We start from the raw sequence: 15,868 nt of genomic DNA, 5'->3' as shown, positions 1-15,868 counted from the left end.
CACCTTGAAGCTGCTCCCCTGTGCCGCCATAGGCCCTGAGCCGCGTCGACTACGCCGCCCACGCCCCCAGAGCACCAGACTGTTGGGGAACGTAGTAATTTCAAAAAAATTCCTACGCACACGCAAGGATCATGGTGATGCACAGCAACGAGAGGGGAGATTATTGTCCACGTACCCTCGTATACCGTAAGCGGAAGCGTTATGACAACGCGGTTGATGTAGTCGTACGTCTTCACGATCCGACCGATCCAAGTACCGAACGTACGGCACCTCCGAGTTCAGCACTCGTTCAGCTCGATGACGATCCCCGGACTCCGATCCAGCCAAGTGTCGGGGATGAGTTCCGTCAGCACGACGGCGTGGTGACGATGATGATGTTCTACCGGCGCAGGGCTTCGCCTAAACTCCGCGACGATATGACCGAGGTGGAATATGGTGTAGGGGGGCACCGCACACGGCTAAGAAACGATCACGTAGATCAACTTGTGTGTCATGGGGTGTCCCCCTGCCCCCGTATATAAAGGAGCAAGGGAGGGGGTGGCCGGCCTAGAAGGGGGCGCACCAAGGAGGAGTCCTACTCCCACCGGGAGTAGGATTCCCCCCCTTCCAAGTAGTAGGAGTAGGAGTCAAGGAAAGGGGAAAGAGAAGAGAAGGAAGGAGGGGGCGCACCCCCTCCCCCTAGTCCAATTCGGACTAGGCCTTGGGGAGGCGCCCAACCTCTCCTCTCTCTCTTTCCCCTAGAATTTGTACAGATCACCAACTATTATATCATGCCAATGTTGCACCGGGTCCAACCCGCCCAAAAATTGACACCTAGAATTTGTACCTGTGTTTTGTCTAGGGGCATGGCAACGGAAATAATTAATCTGTGATTATTTGTGTGCTAAAACATGTTAGGAATACAACAATACTACTACATGTACGTACAGATAGAATCTTTATCTTTACCTAATAATAATAGAGCTATCGGTTCTGCCCACCAAATTTTGGTCCGTTTTTCGTCCGTCCACCCCCCTCAGTTTTCATACGTCCTCCCTGTTTTCTTTTTTGTTTTTTTTTTCATAGGCCGAGCGCAGCTGCAACCAAAAGAAAAAAATAATGGCAAATTGGGACATACTGAAGTCAAACCACACGACCAACGCATCAAGACAGCAAGCTCTAGTCACGGGGCCAAACAAATGTTCTGCAGAGATTGTAGAGGAAGATTTTATATATCTATATATATGCGTGATAAAATGAAAAATAAAATAATCCGACCTCGCCCCCTATATATATTGAATCACATCTGTTTAAATATGTCCGCGAGTGGCCTAGGTAACAAGCTTGTTCGGGAGCAATGGTGTGGGGTGGCTCGGATTTATTCCCATGGAAACATTTGATTAATTTTTTTTCAGCATTCTTTGTGTACTTATCTTCCCCTAATGCCGAAAAATATCCTTATTGTTGATGCAGTTAGCATACGGGCTACGAATAACTTTGATTGACGCATAAATTGTTATTCCTCACATAGATCCCTAAATTTCTGTGAGTGCCAATTGATGTACGCTGGAATGGTGATATCGGTATGTAACTGAATTATCGCAGATGAAAAATACTTTGTTGATTTCCACGTAGTTACTACAAGGGAAAACTAGTATGATATGCAGTTGGTATGATTTAGATCATACTTACAGTGTGTAAGGCCATATGTGCACAAATACTAAAGATCAAAAAATACTAAACAAAATTAGTGTTTCCTGATCGATTTCCCTTATGGCTGGTTTAGGCATTCGTGCCGCTAGGGGCTGCGGCTCTCTCCGCCCTTGTTGTTGTGTACCTGATGTTGGCTGCCGCCGCCACCAACTGGAAGGGTGCCGCTGCTGGTGTCCGCGTCGTCGAAAGCGTGGGAACGCCGCGGGTTGGTGGCGAGCGAGGCCGCGGGCCATGCATCGAGCTGGAGCAGCGCTAGTTCGTCCGTTCTCCGATTCCTTAGAGCTCTCTCGATAGAGCGTGCTGATAACGTGTGAAAGTAAAAAAACGAGAGAGAGGAGCGAATGATGGACCAATTGTTTCATTCATTGAACATTGGGGTATTTATATACCCTCGTTACAAGGCGGTTACAAAAGGAGGCGGTTGCCAAAATGGCCACCGACATTAGTATGGATTACCAGTTAATTAACCTGTGTAATTAATTCCTAGCAATAAGTATGCAGCTGCCCTCATTCCTTCGTCCACGTAAGCCACGTTAATAAAAAGAAAAGAGAAGCTCGAGCAAGGTTTGAGCTACAAAACATTTTAAACTTCCTAAATAGGGGAAGTCTAGGATGACATCAGTTTTTTTTCCTATAATTTATTTGCATGTGGAGAGAGGTTGAACGACTTTTTTTGTGCCCAAATAATTTCTACTCCATATAAACAAGATGGTAACTATGTAACCGAGACGTGATAATTCATTTAGACTTGTGCTGGAAAATTGTGTCCGAAAAAAATTGTCAGAATATATCGTGACGAAGTTAGTAGTTGAAACAGATTCTTAATCGGGTTTTCATTTGAGAGATAAACATTTTGAGTTTTCGTCTGTTTTTTTACTTAATTTACATGCATGCGAGAGAGGGAGTAGCAAACGCAGTTAGCAAAAAAAAATGGTCGAAACAGAAGTACATTAGCTTGGGATACAATATTTCTGCACATAATTGATGAATGATTTCAGTTTGAACATAACACAATGAGATCTCATTAATTGCTGCCTGTGGATGGATCATCAAATCGATCAAGCAAATTCATTCACACTGAAGAGAGTAACAATGCAACACGCTCATCAGCAAATTCATCATCATTCAGATAAACTCACTTGATTCAGAATTCCAAGATTCAGAGCACACGTCTTTTCTTCCTAAGGTTCACAGCTTCAGGTAGCTGAATTCATCACCTAATAACTACTCAAAAGTACGCAGCAGGAAACTAAATCGATGGACGGGACGAAAAAGCAAACTAAACCGATGGATGGATGGACGGACTGACGATCATTCTTGGACGGATGGATCCAAGAATCAGTCGAGCACCTCGAGGGCGTCGTAGTCGGGGCCGGAGATGGCGTCGGCCATGATGGCGGAGGGGGTGAGCACGCCGTCGGCCTCCAGGAAGAGGCGCACCAGGTTCTTGGAGTAGCCGCTCACCAGCGCCACGCCGGCCTGCGCGGCCACCACCGGCGACGCCGCCTTGGACGTGCTCCCCACGTTCCAGAACACCACCTCGGGCGCCGCGAAGCCCTCGGCCGCGAAGCGCTTGCGGATGGCCTCGTGCTCCGACACCCACGCCTCGCCGCCCGTCCACCCGTCGAACTCCATGTCGCTCAGCACGAAGACGCGCCGCACCATCTGGTCCTTGGCCAGCGCGCCCGCCACCGCCACGTTCAGGATCTTGTTGAACACCGCCTGCAGGTTGGCGCCGCGCCGCGGGGTCACGGCGGCGAGCGGCCGGAGCTTCTCCACCAGCGACGCGCCGCGGACCCTGTGCAGCTGGTGGGCGGCGTCGAAGGTGATGACGCGCCCCTTCCAGGGGTCCTGGCTCAGCTCCGAGATGAGCAGCCCCAGCGCGATGGCGGCCGCGGCGGGCGGCTTGTCCGACGTGCAGCCGGACAGCGCGCACATGGCGATGCAGTTGGTGAGGCGGCCCTCCGAGGCGAGGGAGGAGACCATGCGGCGCCACTGGAGCTCCGCCGACTCGTCGTGCTCGCCCTTGAGCGCGGCGGCGACGATCACGTGCGGCAGCACCGCGCCGGCGGGGATCCTGGACAGCCCGGCGCGCACCTCGTCGTAGAAGCCGGCCACGCCCTCCTTGTCGTGCTTGTCGAACGCCTCCTTGTACTGGCGCATGGCCGTGGAGGCGACGCGCGCGTAGGGCAGCTCGTCCCACTTGCGGGCGCTCATGTAGACCTCGGGGAGCTCGAGCACCTTGCGCAGCGGCACCTGCACCTCGCGCCGGAGCCGGCTGCGGACGCGGTAGGCGTAGTGCTTGTCGGGGATGGCGAGGTACTCGGGGCTCGAGTCGCGCGGGAAGACGCGGCGCGCGATGGCCTCGCAGAGCAGCGTCGCGCGGTCGTACGACGAGCGCAGCGACGGGCACCACTTGGCGGCGAGCCCGATCTTGGCCGTCTCGCCCGCGCGCAGGTGCTCCAGGTCCGACTTGAGCAGCCCGGCGAAGAGGTCGGCGACGCCGTCGTAGAGGTTGCGAAAGGCCTCGTCGGAGTCGTAGCGGGCGAGCACGGCCTGCGCGTGCTCCGCCTCCTTCTCGCGCCGGGCCTTGGCGGCCTCCGCGGCGGCGGCCCTGCCGCCGCCGACGCAGCGCCGCTTGCCGCTCTTGCCCACGGGCCCGCCGCGGCGGTACTGGATGGCGGCGGCCGCGGCGACGTCGTCCTGGTCCTTGCGCTCGTCGCGGGGGCCGTGGAGGACGCGGTAGAGGATCTCGGGGAGGTCCTTGAGGCAGCCGAACCTGGCGAATCCCCCGAGGTTGGCGGCGAGCGTGCGCGGGTGGTTGGCGTGCATCCAGAGCGCGGCGGCGTAGAAGCCCTCGCGGTCGGCCTTGCCGAGGCCGCGGACGCCGCGGAGGTGGCACACGAGGCGCAGCGCCGTGCGCGCGTCGGCGGCCCACGCGACGCCGAGCAGCGCGGCCACGTCGGCGGGCGCGGTCGCGCCGGGCACGACCTGGAAGAAGAAGTCGACGCAGGGGTCGCCCGACGAGGCGTACGCCAGCGCGCGGCCGGGGGCATGGGGCGCCGCCGGCTTGCGCCGGGGCTCGTCATCGTCCGAGTCGCTGTAGCCGTCCGATGATGTCGTGGAGGAGGAAGAGTCGAAGGAGTACCCGCGGGGCGCGCGCTTCGGCTTGGGCTGCTTGGTGGGCGTCGGCTTCTTGGCGTCGGGCTTGCGGTCGGCCATCTCGGTGTCGACGATGGCCTGCGGCGGGCCGAGGAGGGCGGCGCCGGGAGGAGCCATTGGCGGCGGTGGCGGTGGTCGGGGTTTAGCTAGGGTTCGGAGATCGGATCGGATCGAGATGGGGGATTGGATTGGAGGAGACGACGATGGGTTGGGTCTGACGGAGCGATCGCTTATATGGCGTGGCGCGTCCGTTGCAACCGACATAGGAAGCCCCGGGCGGATCCTTTGTGGCTGCACGCGGCCCAACCGACTTATAATTATTATTTTCCAAGTTATCATCGTGTATTCCTAATAATAACATGTTTTCAACCGCAAAATAATAATAATAATAACAATAACAATAATAAAAATGTTTGAGCACACAAATAACCCCGGATTAATTATTCCGTTGCCATGGCCCTAATGATTTTTTGCAAAATAAATAACTGAACACTTGTAGCGGTCAATTTTTCGCTCGACACAGTTGGGCTCGTTACAATGTTGTCATGATATAAGAGTTGATCGGTAGGAAATTTGGAAACTAGCATCTTCCGAATCCGATGTTTTTAACATGGTGTGACACCATGCATGCCTCTTGATGGTCATTTCGTATACTTCGATCGCCACGATCTTATGCATGTCCATCTTTCTCCATTGTCATAGCCCCCCTTCTTTCTTCTCCTTGCGCTGCTTCATTATCTCATGCCTCCACGAGGATGGAGAGGAGACGGGCCTCTTTGTGCTAAAATCAAGCACCAGCGAGGGTGGGGAGGGGGGAGGCAATGGCCCCCTCCAAGATTGAGAAAATTTTGTGTATACTATTCAAAATTCCATTACATGCCAATGGCCACCCTCCACTCAACTCGCCGCCGCCGGGGGAGCGGCCGGCGAAGTAAGCACCGGCTCCTATGAAGGTGGTGGCGGGGCCCTTGCCTTTTTTCGTCTGCAAGCTTGGCGCGGCTGCTGCCATGGACGGGGCCAAGGTGGCGCGGGGGCTCACGCGCTTGCGTGGGCCATGGGCGGCACGCGGTGGAAGGCACACGGCGGATGGCTAGCGGCGGCACACGGCGCGGGCCAGGCGGTGCTGGTAGTGATCAGTGGTGCTCCCCCTTCTGGCTAGCGCGACCCTTGAGCGCGTTCGTGACTGGAGGAGGTGCGGACGGGCCTCCCTAGCGAGGTTCCACCTAGATCCCGTGCACGGTGGCGCGGGCTAGTCTGTTTCTGGACATCCTCGGACCATTTAGAGCGCGGCGGTGCGGGCCTGCTAGCTTTGGTGCGTTCTCGCCAAGTTCCGGCGAGCGGTGGTGCGGGCTTGCTAGCTTTGGTGCGTTCTCGCCAAGTTCCGGCGAGCGGTGGTGCGGGCTTGCTAGCTTTGGTGCGTTCTCGCCAAGTTCCGGCGAGCGGCGGTGCAGGCTGCTAGCTTTGGTGCGTTCTCGCCAAGTTCCGGCGAGCGGCGGCGTGGGCCGGTCTGATTTCAACGCGGTCCCGGCCAGATCCAGCGCGTGGTGGCGCGAGCCTACTAGTTTTGGTGCGTTCCCGCCCGGTTTCGGTGAGTGGCGGTGTGGGCCGGTCTGATTTCAGCGCGGTCCCGACCGGATCCAGCGCGCATCGGTGCGGGCGTTTTCCGCCCAGTGCCTGCGTGCGGCGGCGCGGGTCGGCCAGATCCGGCGGTGTCCTTGCTAGTTCCTGCGTGCTGCGGTGACGACTAGTTGGCATGGCATCCGCCCAGCTCCTGCGTTTAGATTGGTCTCGGTGGTGTGCGTTTCCGGCCTCCTTTTTGCTCGGCGGATTTTGGGTGACCTCGGAGGTCAAGATGGTCTATTGGAAGGCGAGGCTCCAGATGAAAAATCTAGCATTGACCTCTTCGATGCCGGCGGCAACGGCATCCATGGATGTCGTTATCCTTCCTGAAGGTGTCGTTGTGGACTTTGCTGTTCCTCGACATCTCATGTCTAGTGGTCTTCGGGTGAAAACCTAAGATTTGGCTATGCCGGATTGGATGACGGCGGTGTCTGCGACATCGCTTCCTCCTTGGAGGCGTTACATTGGAGATGTCAACGATGGCTTCTGAGGGTGCGTGTGGCTGTAGGTGGGTTTGGGTGTGGGTAGTTGTCGCGGGAGTAGCTTATAGATGGCCTTTGGCCGGTGGTGTGCGACTTGCAGTGTTTAAACCTAGTTCTGCTACTGCTTGCCCGTTTGTCTGGGTTTTAGCCTGGTTTTTCTTAACTAACCGAGCTGTCTCTCGTACTATTTCTTTCTGATCAACCAATATAGCAGCTCTCCTGTTATCGCTAAAAAAAGGTGAGGGCGGGGAGGAGGAGGCAATGGCCCCCTCCAAGATTGAGAAAATTATGTTTATACCATTCAAAATTCTATTAAATGCCAATAGTTAGTGTTTCCCCCCTAATGCTTGGCAATTAGTGTCAGGCTGGTCCCCCTTACATTCATCGATCAGTGGCTGATTTCCCGCGCGGCTTCTTCTTAGATCATCGGTTCTACCTATTGCTATCAACCGCTCTTCCTTGAGTTTTCTTTTACAGTATCTGGCGTGTAGTTTATGCATTTTCGACATGCCGCTCGTTTCATCTCTTGGAGCCTGTTGCTTCATATTCTGCCATCTTGCATGATCCGTGGTGGTATGCTGTAACTCAGCGAGTGTACATCTGAAAGATGGGTGTTTTAGGTCTAGCCTTATGGTGGTTCCTTGGGGTGCATGTGTAGTCCTTGTAAGAGCCATGGGATGTGTAGAGTGAGTTGTATTTCCAACCACTACCGGACTCGCGGTCTATGCCTACGGCCAAGGGCCGTCGGCATAGGCCCCCAAGCCGTCGGCATAGGTCTATGCCTACGGCTGCCGTCGGCATAGACCCGTCGGCGTAGATGCCGTCAGCGTAGTCTTGTCAGACCGTCGGCATAGTAAAGCCGTCGGCATAGGGGCATATGCCGACGGCCTGGCGTCAGCCATCGGCATAGTATAGCCGTCGGCAGTCTTTTTCGTCTGACGGCAACGGACGGCGCCGTCAAAAACGGGGACGAATCATGCAAGGCCACGTGGCAGGTCTATGCCTACGGCAAAGCCATCGGCATAGATGAATCTATGCCGACGGCTTTGCCGTAGGCATAGCCCTGCCACGTGTCGTCTTCTGGTTACTCCTGGCAGCAGAGGTATGCCTACGGCTTTGCCGTCGGCATAGATTTTCATCTATGCCTACGGCAAAGCCGTCGGCATAGATCCGCCACGTGGTGAGCCCTGGTGACTCCTGGGCTTATATATGCCGACGGCTTTGCCGTAGGCATAGTTTTTTCCCCCCTGTTTTTTCTCTTTTCCAATTCATTTGACAGCATTTCAAAACAGAACAATATGAAATTATGCAGAAATATGACAGTTCATCATCTAAACATACTCAAGTTCACCATCATCATCTAAACATACTCAAGTTCATCACATCATCTAAAGATCATCACCGACTCAAGTTCATGAACATAAAAGTTGTGCAAGACATGAAACATCATAAAAGTAGGAATATGAAAGGCATGGCACGACGGCCACATGCACGGAATCATCAAGCAAGACCACCTCCGCCAAAACCACCACCTCCGCCAAAACCACCACCTCCACCAAAACCACCACCTCCGCCAAAACCACCACCTCCACCAAAACCACCACCACTCTGCCAGATCGGAGTGACTGGGGTCGACGGAGCAGGAGTCGAGCCACCGGTCCCCTACATGTTTCAGAAAAGATTCTAACAGTAAATATGATATGATAGTGTTGAATGAACGAGAACTAGTTTGTCAGTAGTTAGGCAAATGTACTAACCGGACCATCACTGCCTAGTGCCACCCATTGATCGAACGTGGGCACGTGTGGGGGTTCTCCCGCAGGTGGTGGTGGGGGTCCCATTTGTGGTGGACCCGTGCCGTTACTCCAAGCCGCCAACATAGCCTGAATGTTAGTTAAACAAGCAAACTAGAAGATCAGAAGGAATGAAAGTGCAAAAATTTAGCTTGGTTTTAAGAGGGCAGAACTAACCGTCATCATCTGACGGTTGTAATCATCGTTTGCCTTCACTCGTTTCAAGTACTCCCGCACCTCGAGATTCCTATGCTCGACAAACTCCTTATATGCCTACATAATTTAGATTGTTTCTAAGTGAGCAATGCTCAAAATAAACTGAGAATGCTAGATAGAAAAAGATAAAGAGGAAGTACTTACAGCATGCTGGCGGGCTAAAGGAGTCTGTGAACGCCCCGTACTCTCTAACTGGCTCGGGTTGCTAGCCCGAAGCTGTGTGTACGAGATCGAAGGAGTGATCAAGCCGTCGAAACACGGATACCGGCCATTCTTCTTCCCCTGGATGGCCACCACCGCCGTGTCGTCGATCTGAGACTGGGCGACCTCGGCAACAGGAACATCCGGATGCAACTCCTGATAGTGATGAATGTAAGACCCCAGGTGCTCCTCGGTCTTGCCGTAGTACTGGCTCTCGCCCTCCTTGCGACGACTCCGCTCGCGGGCCAGCTTCCACGACTCCATGTCTGAGAGCGGCCTCTTCAACTTGTCCTCCTACAACGTCAAATAGAAGTTAGCCATACATAAGAACATGACGGTAAAGAAGAACAAAAATGCATCATGCACATAGATATACCTTCATGGCCTTGAAGCTCCAGTGGTTCCTGTTTCCTTGGCCATGTGTCCCGTCGGCTCCACGGTTAGCCCGGCCCTTGATGCTCTTGGCAGCAAACTCTGCATCGGCGCTGAGCCACCTATCCACCAAACTCGCCCATCCGTCATGCCTTCCATAGCACCAACGAGGAACAACCTATGCAAATTTTGGAAGCATGACATGTGAGCACGAAACATAGAGTTGACTGCTTGAAACAATGAAAAGTTAGTAATAGTTACCATCATGAACTGCTCCCTGTTCAAGGTAAGTCGTTGCTTCTGCGCTTGACTTTTGGTCATCTTTTGGTGCAGGTAGTAGTGGTAGTACTGCGAGACGGCAACCCAGCGCACCTCATACTGCAACTGACGAGCTTTCTTCTTCGCAGCCGCAAGCAAGACCACGTCGGCTCTGGCCTTGTGCTCGTCAAGAACTCTATAGAGTTGCTGCATAAACCAGAAGCAAACAAGGCATGAGTTGAGTGATCCAATGATAAACTATGAACGAAACTGAAGACAAGTGATTCAGAAGATAACTTACCCAAAATTTGGTGATCACGGCCTTAGCGGCTGTCCCGTACTCCGCGTTGCTGCAAGCCTCGTAGTGGGCCCAGCTCGTGGCCAAAACCCGCAGCTGCGGGTCCCTGTCTGGCCGCGGGCAGAATAGGCCAGGCCAAAAGTGCTTCAACAGGACAGTGATAAGGCGTTCGGTTTACGGCCATTTCCACGAAGGATCCAGTTTCTGCAAAAGAATCAAATGATTGCCATGTGTACAATAAGAAAATGTTGTCATGTGTTGAAAATATGATTGAGAGGCACTTACTCTGTCCCCACAGGTTCAATGATCCACTTGTGCTCCTCGATAGAAGGTGGTGTAGGTAGTCCGGCATTACCACGCAGCCACCCCTGCGGAGCACCCGGTGGCAAGCCACCCCACAACTCGGGATCAACCTCCCCTCCACCCTCCTCGCCCTCCTCCTCACCCTCCTCCTCGGCCTCCTCCTCCTCACCCTCCTCCTCGGCCTCCTCCTCCTCGCCATCAGGAACATACTCCTCCTCCTCAGACTCAGAAGGTGCCTCTGTATGGGAGGGCATCGAAGAAGACCCTCCTATTTCGGACACGGCCCGGAGTTTTTTGCCCCGGCTGCCTCTCCCCCCACCTCCTCCTCCTCTAGGGGCTCTCCCCCCACCGCCTCCTCCTCTAGGGTCTCCTCCCCCGACCCCTCCACCTCCCTGTGAGGTGCCATCCTCGCGTAGTCGGGAGGGAACCTTGTGGGCTCGTCCACTCCGAGTAAGTCCTCCTTTGAGTTTACTGAGGAAACTGGCACCACTGGACTTGCCCATGATTAGCAAACCTGCATTGAGAAGAGAATAAACAATTAGTAAGGATATCAATTAAACAAGCATACAGGAAAAACATTAATACCAGAAGTGCATATTAAGCATACTATTGTAATGATCATTAAAAGAACTTACATTTTCTAGAACCCATATGAATCATCACTATTGTAATCTATTTGTGGAGCGGTCTCATCATCACTATCACACATATCTTCTTCGTTGTCTGACAGAGGTGGAGGCTCTTCCTCATCATCAGCGTCTTCATTTAACTTTTCAAGCATAATTATGTCTCTTTGATTCACAACTGCCTCACCATCAATCCTTGCGTCGTCGTCGTTTGGGTCCAGGTCAACATAACCCAAGTCATCATCCTCGTTGTTTCGGACCACGTCATCATGTTCCTCTTGATAGAACACTCCCTCGTATGTCATGGGGTTTATGTTGTAGTAATCATCATCGTTCGGGTCCGGTAGCTTACCATGCGGCGACACCTTGAACACAACTTCCCAACCCTTTAGGTACTCTTTCTGGCATGGGTAAGGCAGATAATATACTTGTGTGGCCTGGGTAGCGGCGATAAAGAGATCAGCTCCGGCATAGACGGTTGATGGTTTAACTTCAACTAAACCAATAGAAGGCGTATGTCTCAGGCCCTTTTTGGGGTCGAACCATCGGCATTTGAACACAGTGAGACTTAGGTGTTCGCGGCCAAGTTTGAATGTAAGCTCGTATATTTTTCCTACCCTTCCGTAGTAATCTATTTTATTATCTCCTTCAGTGAAGACTCCGGTATTTATGGTTTTGGGATCAGGCCGACTGTTCTGGTGCTCCTCTGTATGGAAGCGATACCCATTCACATCATACTTTTCGCATGTCATGACGACAGGGTCAAAACCCATGGAAACCCATCTCAATTCTTCATCCATTGATTCGGTCGGATCATTTCCCTACAAGTTCAATCGAAATTATAAGGTGCATGAGTTTAATTGAAATTATAGGGTGCATGAGTTTAATTGAAAGTGTGAAAAATTACTTTCTCCATGAACCACGCAACGAAATTTTTCCTTCCATCAGCACCCTTTCGGAGAAGAGCAAGTGCCTCCGCTTCAGTAGGAGGCAGCATTCCTGTCCATTCTTCCTCAACGAATCGACTACAATAAGAAAAGCGGTATAAGAACTAGGCAAAGTGAACATAACGAATTGACTAAAAGAATGGTGCAAAGGTATTACCTCATCCACTCATCCTCAACTTCCTTGATGTTGTGCAAGATATAGAACATGACATCCTCCCACTCATCTCGTGGCATGACATAAGATGTCGAGCATCCAGCCCTGCCACCTTGCCCGGTGAATAGAGGCAACTTGGGTTTATACTTGGGTTCTTCTGTATTGTATCGAGACACCTTATTGTGCAACGTGGGAACATGGTCCGGATAGTAGGCTGTCCTGAGGTCTACCACCTCCTCTAGGATAACTGCCTCAGCTATGGAAGCTTCAATCTTAGCTTTGTTTCCACATTTCCATCTCAGATGCTTGTTCTGTCTCTCAGGGCCGTACTGCCAACGATACTGCACAGGGCCCCCCAACAATACCTCGTTCGCAAGGTGCAAAATGAGATGTGTCATCGGAGTAAAGAAGCCTGGCGGGAAGATCTTCTCTAGCTTGCATATCAACTCCGGCGCCTTCTTATGCATTTCTTTTATCTTCTCAGGACATACTTCTTTAGCACAAAGCGTTCGGAAGAAATGGCTTAACTCCGCAAGCACACGCCAGACACGCTCGGGAACATAGCCCCGAACCATCACCGGCATAATCCGCTCAATCCATACATGATAGTCATGACTCTTGAGCCCGGTCACTCTGCCCGTTGAAAGATTGACCCCCTTACTTATATTCGACGCATAACCATCAGTGAACTTCACGACATGTTTCAGCCACTTGAATGCCTCCATCTTATGATCCTTTTTAAGTACGAAGTCAGCATCTGGCTTGAACCAAGATTTTCGACTGCCTGTGGGAGGTTGCATGTGAAGACGTGGTCTATGACAAATATTCTGTTGATCGACTCTAGCATTAACATTATCCTTTGTCTTATCAGGAATGTTGAGGATCGTGTTAAAAAGGGACTCACCATATCCTACAAAATATTTTTTCCCTTTACCTTTGCCTTTGCCTTTGCCTTTGCCTTTCCCTTCACAGGCAGGCTTAAGAGCTTTGAGCTGAGCAAGCACATCCTCACCAAAAAACGTTGGAATCTCATTTACTTCATGGACAACTTTGCCTTTTGTGAAGTTCTTCTTGTCTTCCCTATCAGGATGGTCTGGAGGGAGGAATTGTCGATGCTGGTCAAAGGCAACATACTTGCCATCCTTCTTCATCCAAATGAAAATCAAGGCCTGCATGCACACTGGGCAAGGCATCTTTCCACTTGTACACCATCCGCAGAACAGGGCATAGCCGGGAAATTCATGCATGCAATACTGTAGCCAAACTTTCATCAAGAAATTTTTCTGCAGATGCCGGTCGTATGTCAACCTCGGGAAGTACCAAGAATGGTGCAAATCATCCACCAACGGCTGCATAAACACACTCAAATTCTTCCCTGGATATTCAGGCCCCGGAATTATAAGCGACAGGAACATGGTCTTGCGTTGCATTATGGCGCCGGGAGGGAGATTGAGCGGAATAACAAATATGGGCCAGCAGCTGTATGGATTAGATGACATACCATATGGATTGAACCCATCACCTGTTATAGCAATTCTGACATTCCCAGCCTCGGCTGCTTCCTCCGGGTACTTTATATCGAATGACTTCCATGCTTCACCTTCTGATGTATGTACAATTTTTTTTGGATTGTACCTTTTCCCTTCCTTGTGCCACTTCATCATTTTGGCAGACTCCTCGGTGATGAAAAGGCGCTGCAGTCTTTTTATAAAATCAAGATAGCGAAGAACCTTCACAGGGATTTTTAGCTGCCGCTTCTGACCATGCTTATCGACCACCTCAATATACCGAGAGGAACCGCACTTCCTACAGTAGTTGTCATCCGCATACTCATGTCTAAACAAAAGGCAATTCTTTGGACAAACATGTATTTTCTCATAGTCCATGGAGAGCGCCTTCATGATTTTCTTCGTACCGTACATGGTTTTCGGCAGTTCATGGCCCTCGGGCAGGCTGTTAGCCCATACTCCCAGAAATGCTTCGAAGCAACCTCGGCTACAGCCGTACTCAGCCTTCACTGCCATCAGTTGCGAGATGGCATCCAGCACAGACAGCTTGGCACCCTCATAGAGAGGTTTCTTTGATGAGGCCAAGATTTCCAGGAAGGCCTTTGCGGTTTCCTCCGGCTCCTCCGGTTCATTCGCTGAATGTGACGGAGGTGTCGGCTGTGCAGCAAAGACATCATCTAGCATGTCTCTAACCCCATCGTCCTCATAACCAGCGATGCGTTGTCGTATCACATCCTCTCTACCACGGTCCCGCTGGGCAAAGTTTATCGGCATATTAAAGTTGGGCATAAATCCATGCGTGCGAAGGTGCTTAGTCATCTCACTCTTATCTCTGCGGATACGTCTCTTACATCTGGCACACGGGCATTCTGGCACCATCCTCATTGGACTACGGAATATCTCTTTCAAAAACACATCAGTTTTCTCGACCCACTCTGTTGTTACTTGATTCCGACGGAAAAACCCACTATACATCCACTGATTATCTGCCATCTCTGCTTTATTGGAAGCCACACAACAAAATTAAGGATTCATTTTAATTACTAACATCAATATTTTATTTTTTACAAGGTTGACGAGTAATCCACCTACATCTCTAATAGGTAAAGATGGGTCCTAATCCCACCCGAGAATGTGTAGATTGAGTACGGTCCATGCTCTACCCCATTCCGAGACAAAATTTCGGCAGCACCTCCCCGCTGTTCTCCAAATACACGTCTCGGCAAAATGCCGAGAGAATGTGCATCCGGAGAACAACAGGGAGGCGCCGCCGAAATCCTGTCTCGGAACGGGGTAGAGCATGAACAACGTACCCAATCTACACATCCTCGGGCTGTCCGTGGAAAGCGCTGGACAATCCGAAAGAGCTGCGGTGATAAATATGCAATTGAATGCATATTTATCGATGCAACCCTTTCGGACGGGAGACCTAGGTTACGCGACTTGATGTGAAAATTCAATCTAGTGACATGGAAAAAAAAGTGGACGAGGTCATGGAATTGTTGCTCACCCTCCGATGTAGTCGATCAAAGGAGAGGGACGATCGTGGACCAACACCTCCAACGTTGATGATCACTCCGCGAAGATGGAACACCACAAATCCTGTTAATTACACCGAGTGAAAAAAATTAGGTCATCATATCACATTAACCATTTGGCACAACATTATGAATCGACATGAAACAACATGTCAAATTGCAAAAAAAATCTTTATTAAGTATTTTAGAAACCATGTGCCTTGATTTGCTTCTTATATATGAATCAACATTACCAAAACACTATCTTGACCAATATCCATCCATCTATCACAAACTTGCCCAACATCTAATTCATCTATATTCACAAACTTAGTAAAAACTATCTAGTATGTATCTAAATACCTAATAAAACTACACAAAACTATCTAATATGTATCCATCCATCTATCTATTCATCTAGAATCCATCTATCTATTCATCTAGCATCCATCCATCTATCTAGCATCTATCTATTCATCCAGCCACCATGAACACAAGCAATGGCAACAACGATTTGTGGGAGGGGGTGCTCACTGGGGCTGGGAGGGGCACGGCGGCGTCCAGCGGTGGAGGGAGGTGCTCCCTGGCGCGGGAGGAAACGAGCAGGGCCAGCCGAAGCCGCGCCCACGCGTGCTCGTCGGGGCAGCCCGCGGGCTCCGGGAGGCCGAGCCAGGGGCTGGGAGCCCTGCGGCCGGCGGCGGCGCGAGACGGGGTCGGCG

The sequence above is a fragment of the Triticum aestivum genome, chromosome 3B (assembly GCF_018294505.1).
Source record: "Triticum aestivum cultivar Chinese Spring chromosome 3B, IWGSC CS RefSeq v2.1, whole genome shotgun sequence".
Classification (NCBI taxonomy): Eukaryota; Viridiplantae; Streptophyta; class Magnoliopsida; order Poales; family Poaceae; genus Triticum; species Triticum aestivum.
This window is presented reverse-complemented; position numbering follows the sequence as displayed.